The sequence below is a fragment of the Anser anser genome, assembly GCF_964211835.1.
Source record: "Anser anser genome assembly, chromosome: 1".
Lineage (NCBI taxonomy): Eukaryota > Metazoa > Chordata > Aves > Anseriformes > Anatidae > Anser > Anser anser.
Window position 1 is genome coordinate 15,595,243 of NC_139720.1, and position 6,759 is coordinate 15,602,001.

Here is a 6,759-nt window from a genome sequence, read left to right on the forward strand (position 1 = left end):
CATAGGGCTAATTTCCCTCCACAAGTAGGATTTGTTTATCTTAGAATTTTAACACAGCACATATATTGAGTGCTGTAAAGCCTATCATCGTAGCGTGTTAAATAAGGATGTTTGTAAAAAGTAGCTCATCTTTGCAGAGTCATAGAATCATTAAGGTTGGAAAAGACCTCCAAGATCGTCTGATCCAACCAATATTACCCAGTAGTACAGAATGTGTTTTGAGGGATTCTAAGAGGTTGGAGATTCGCTTCTTTATATCAAAACTTCAAAGGAAAAGCTCCCAATTCTAAGTAGCACCTCCCCCTCCCCAATTTTTGGTGATGTAATTGAATATATTGTCTATATATTTTCTTTCCAGACATTCTGAAATATTTAAAATGATAGCTGAATGTTACCCCAATCTTACAATCCGATCTAAAGACTATTTTTGGAAGCCTGGGAACTGAAGCACTTTCATCTCAGAAGACTAGTTATGGATCTCAAAGGCTAAAATATTTGTGGATCTGTCACTTCTAACAAGGATCTATGGTAGACACAGTCTCGCATCTTTTAAATACTGAGAGGAGACTTTTGAAAAAGAAAAAGGAAAAAAGACATATAAAACGTCTGATCTTAATAACAGAATAAACAGTGTACCCCCGTCTCCTCTTTTTTTTACTTTAAACCCAAAACAAGAGCAAGTATCACTTGCTTGTTACTTACTATTATCTACTCATTGAGTTTAAAGCATTTCTTCATATAAACAAGCTGAATGTGTGCCAGCAGTGTGACCTGGCAGCTAAAAGGGCCAGCTGTACCCTGGGGTGCATCAAGCACAGCACTGCCAGCTGGTCGAGGGAAGGGATTGTCCTGCTCAGCTGTGTGGACTCGCCTCAAGCAGGTTTGGGTGCCAGAGTATAAGAAAAATATAAAACTTAGTTTCCAAAGGAGGGCTACAAAGATGGTGAAGGGCCTACAGAGCAAGATGTATGAGGAGCAGCTGAGGTCCCTGGGTTTGTTCAGCCCAGAGCAGAGCAGGCTGAGGGGAGGCCTCATGGCGGCCTGCAGCTCCCTCACGAGGGGAGCGGAGGGGCAGGCGCTGAGCTCTGCTCTCTGGGGACAGCGACAGGACCCGAGGGAACGGCATGGAGCTGGGACAGGGGAGGGTCAGGCTGGGGGTTAGGGAAAGGTTCTGCACCCAGAGGGTGCTCGGGCACTGGGACAGGCTCCCCAGGGCAGTGGGCACGGCACCGAGCTGCTGGAGTTCAGGGAGCATTTGGACAAAGCTCTCAAGACACGTGGTCTGAGTTTTGGGTGGTCCTTTGGGGGCCCAAGAGTTGGACTCCATAATTCTTGTGGGTCCCTTCCATCTTGGGGTATTCTATGATAAATACATAATTAGTATTTTAAATGAAAAACATCACACAGAGTACTTTTCATCTCTAAAAATGTATCTTAGTAAGCATAATATGGAACAAAAAAATCAGTTGTGATTGCACTGATAGTGTCAATATTTCACCTTGACGAGGAAGGCCGGATGCTTCATGTAATTTTTGCTGTAGAGCATGAGTGAAGTTTGAAGGTGTGCATAGTGGTATGTATTGCTCCACCAGAAGGTGAAAATGATGCCTAGTATTTTTAACAATATACGTTCAACTCGTGACACTCATGTACTGCCCTCCGTAATGACATCAGTAACCTCAGCCTAGCATGGTGTAACCTCAGCCTAGCATTTCCTACTGCCTGATCAGAAGGTGGCGATCCACTTACAAAGAGATTGAAGATGCAGCAGTCTAAAAACAAACAGAACCCCTCTACATATCAGGCCACAGAGGATATTCCGTTAAATAAACATCAGGGATTGCCTAAAGCTCCCAGGCTTCCTACTCTGCCTCTAGTTATTTCTTCTGTCATATCCATTATTTGTATCATTTATCAAATTTCCCTGTCACATAGTAGAATATGACAGTTACCTTTACTGTGGGTGGTCACCCACATTTCACTGAGTTGGATACCATGCACAGCTCTTTAGAGACCTAACACATCCATCCAGCTTTGTTCATATAAAAGTAATTTTTTGTTGCTCATATGGAAGTCCTTTGTAGTACCTGCTTTGTAGAACTATTCTTCCACAGAACACTTGAGACACGTTTTTTGTAAAACCAGAAGTCTAGGTCGTATACCTGGAAATTCCAGTAGGCAGAGTTTCAGAACAGCTAGCATGTGCATTATTTCAAAATATTTTATACATGTTCAGAGCCTTCAGGGGTCTGGATTGATCAGCTTTAAGTAAAGTTTTCTGGTCAGTAATATTTCAAGTTATGAGTCATATGCAGGGAAAAGTCAATCAAAATTGCACATTTTTAACTCCTGATCCATTTTGTAGGAAAGAATTATAAAAAAATTACATCTGCACTAACACCGATAGAATCAGAATTACTTCCCATACTCCTGCTTAATGGTTGATTTAATTCTGGGTATGTCTCCAGAAGGAAGAATTTAAAGCTCTTTATACCTAATGTCAACGTAGTTGTCTGGTTGTTTGGGGGCTTTTTTTTTGTCTTTACAAAAGTAGGAATGTGCAGTTTCAGTATTTGAGTGGGGAAACATATGAGAGAGTACGAAACAGTTCTAAAAGTACTTGCACAGGTTTAAGTAATAGCGGCTTTTCAAAAAAAAAAAAAGAAAAAAGAAAAAAGACAAAAGACAAAACATGTTTTCATGTTTTTTCATAAACTCCTTTTTCTGCTGAGTCAAGAAAGCAGTGAGGTCATGGTGGGTGCATGAGAACTGACCTGAATATTAATAGACTTAACTACATGCTTTTCCTTAAGTGAAAACAACCTTAGTTAGGCAGAGTGTTTTCGCCTTTTTCCATTTTTTGAAACAAATGTCTGGCAATGTACCTTATTTAGTAACATAAAATGTACACAGTCTTTCCTGAAAATGTATTTGCGTGTTAGCTGCGCTTGCTGCAGCAGGAGTCCCCAGCTACATCTCCTCATCGAAGAGGCACTATGCTTTCTGAGCTTGTTCTGAAGGGTGAAAGCTCTGGTTTTGCTCAGCATTGAAAATAACACATTTATTTTTTCCAAATGTGAAGTTCTTATAGAAGTATCACATGTTTGCCTCAGTTCTTGAGCGATCCTTGAAATACTGAATTTACTTTGTAAGCTCTTTGGGACAGAAATCCTCATTTTGCTTTGCCTTTGGACAGTGCTTATCCCAGTGGCAACTGTAAAATGGGTCTTTATGCAACTGGATGCAAATGATTTCACAGATAAAGTTAAGTTGGAAAATCAGCTCTCATTTATGTCTTTACAGTTCTCCAGTACTCCGTGCTGAATATTGCTGTGTACGTTAACTGTAAGGTCTAAAACTGTAGTTTTGCAACTGAGCATCTCCAATTCAGACAGAACGTGGAATGTTTTGTTTTCTATGATAAAATGTGATACTTGAGTTTCACTCTTGAGAAATTTTGTAAATAGAGCCAAGCATTGCAAAGTGCATTGTGAGGAAAACAGGAGAGTCCCTCTTGTTTTGTGTCCCTCACGCTGAAATGCGATTGTGCTCCATAGGAAATTCCTGTTGTCATCTGCAAGAGTAAGTCTGCCCTAAAAGGATGTTGATATTCCACCTCCTGGCGGGGGGAAGGAGAACGTGATGCAATCCTAAAGGCCAGTTCTTTCTATGCTAGAGCATTCCCTTATGAAGTCCACCGAGGCGGTCTTACTCTACACCAACACAATCAAGTTTGGGGTTTTCAGATTCCCGAATACACTTGGGTGCATCGGGGTTTAGCAAGTGGGAGCCTATGCCCTATGTCTTGTGAATAGGGGGAATTTGATACCAGAGCAAGCGTATCTGTTAGAGGTGAGGAGATACCAAAGGCAGCTACTTGGAAAAATGAAAACAGGAAGCATCTCTCAGAACATACTTGTCGGGAAATGACACCGACTGCAGCTGTAATGAAAGCATGTCTGCAAGACCTGGGTTCATAGCTTAAATCCTTTCCTGTATTTGGCTGCCAGAGATCAGACTGTCTGTGTAGTCTGATGAGGTTTACTTTTTTTTCTTTGAAAACAGAGCCAGAAGAGGTGGTACTTTTGGTGATAATCATACTTTGTAAGACAGCTTAATAGCTGCTCACCTGAAAAGTGGAACTCTGTTCAACATCTTCCTTAGCTTGAGGTTTAAACCCATATTCCTTTGACCATAGAAGAAACTCAGAGCTGGCTAGCAAGGTGCTTATCTACTCCTTCCCTTCAGAGTGTAAGACATGGTACAGAAAATACAGTGAGAGAGCAAGTAAAAGGGACTGTTATTCTTGGCCAGTAACAAACTTTTAGGCTTTGATTCTTCTCCAGCCATGACTTAGGCATTTTGAGTTATGGACTCGGAATAGACCATGCAGCGATACCAGAAGCAGGGACTTGGAAACAGGCTCTGTATCCATCCTAGCCTTGTTTCTCTCATACTAGATACAAGATCTATGTAGGAAATAGTAACAAATAATAAGGTGAACAAAAGGGTTTAGAAGGCTGATGTTGATTTGAAGCTAACAAACAGCAACAAGAAAAGCTAAAGTTGAAAAACAAAATGAGCAGCCAGCCTTCTAGCTTTAAGGGTTACAGTTCAGGGAAAGAGGATGCTAAATGGGGCAGCATCCTGACTAGGGTCAGCAATATCTCAGTTTAGAAACTCACTGATTCTGATTTCACACTGACCCACCTGTGTGTATGGGATCCATTCTACACCAATCAGGGGTTGCATTCTTTGTCTTCTTCCTCAGTTTGTTTTGTTTTCAAGTACAGGTGCGTGCACTGTGTTACACAGATGGCACTTTTTCTTGAAGTCTCTTGTCCTCAAAGGTGCATACTTCATCCTGCCAATATGCACAGTCCTACAGGGTTCTCATCTCTACACCAACTGCTGATTCTACAGTATCTCATCACCTGTGAGATGCTGAACCTCAGCATTCACATGCTGCAGGTAATAGATTTGCAAGGAACACAAGTTACACTTGATTCAGATTCTTCAGACTGTAGTCTTCCAATGTTAATTGCCATGTTCAGTATGACTTTGGGGTTGGTTTGGTTTTGCTTGGTATCAACTAGTTCTCTTCTAAAATTCTAGTTATATGAATAATAAAATAATCATACTTTTGTGGGTGTTATAGGAGAAAAGGATATGTAATATGCATCCAGTCCTCAAAACTGAGTTTATGTTGTGTGTTTTAAGTGTAGGGCATCTATTGGATTCCTGCAAATGTTTTTGCTGCTGTAATTCTTTACTTTAATGATTAACCTAGAAGCCATTATGCCTTCTGGAGTCCTTTCATTGTCTTTGTGTTCAGTTTTGAACCTAAGAAGATATTACCACAAGAGCTTTTCAAAGCTAGATTTCAGAACTGCTCTTTGTGCTACTCCATTTTTAACAGGAGTGGATTATAACTCAGTAGATTACCCAGTTTTGAAGCCAGCTGAGTTTTCCATATGTACTTCAGCATACATCTAACTGAATCAGGCTCCTGTTCTGTTTCCCAACACACATTCCATTTCCCTGCAGCATTATCTGCTAGTAATAATAATAAAATAAAATCTGAAAGCAGCCTAATTCTGCAGCGCATAACATTTACATAGGATAACTTTTCTTAAAATCAAAGTCCTACTGCTAAATATTAACTGTCAGCTTTTACTTGCTCCAGGGCTGTGTTTATGGGCTTCTACAAAACGTTGGGACTCTGCTTAGGAACCTGGCTGTTTGGCTGCCTGATACAACTTTGCTCAGATCAAAGCATTTCAGCAGCTCACCTAGACATTTCTCACAGTACAGCAGCAGGGGAAGTCTGTCACAGCCTGAACACTACAAAACGTACTTTCAGCGAGTGACCTCTTTCCAGTTCAGCAAAGCCAGCTTCAACATGCCTGAAGCTAGGACTATGCTTAAGTGCTTTGAAACCAAGGCAATCAAGAATATTCACAGCTGAGTATCTCATTGAACAGATCTTTTGCAAAAAAAAAGATATTTTGCTTGATCAGGTACCCTTAATGTGTGCCTCTTCGGTGTCAGTTGAAACATTGGCCCTGATTCTAGATTTGGAAAGTCTTCTGGGGTGATGAGGACACTTGCTTTGCTTTACCCCTGCAAGATCTTTGTGAGGTTGTCCTCTATACAAAACATGGAGCAGCTGCAGGTGGAGCTAGCAGTACTTAATAGGTTTGATTTTTTCAGCCCCAGTCTTATCTCTAAGCCAAAGTCACAGCAGGGCTGCCAAGGAGTTCGTTCCCTCTGATCCCCCTTGGGCAAACTAGCAACTGCAGGCTGCCTTCTGTCATTTCAGGTGTGACCCAAAGAGCCCGGGGGCTCCGAAACGCTTCTGCTTCCCGCTGAGGCAGTGGGGTGATGCTGGGGGAACAGATCTGCTGCTCGATGCTCCCGTCTCCAGCCTCCTGCCTTCAGCCTCCTGTTTGCGAATGGCTTGGTTTGTTTGGAGCTCGTACCTCCGCGTGGAGTCAACCTCCAAGGGTTCGATCACGGGATTTTGGGGTCAGGAAGCTCAGAGGAGGTTCCCAGGTAGGCCAAGCAATGAGCGGAGCAGCCGGACCTGTCTCGTCCCCTCAGGCTTGTCTTAACAGTGAGGGACAAGCACTTTGTGTCCTTGAGCAGATGGCTGAGGGCCACCACCCCCAAGGAGCTAGCCCTCAGGGAAGGTGATGGCTGAAGGAGGGGGGACAAGATTTTTCACCTGGGAGACATAGGGCAGCTGTCAGCAGGCTC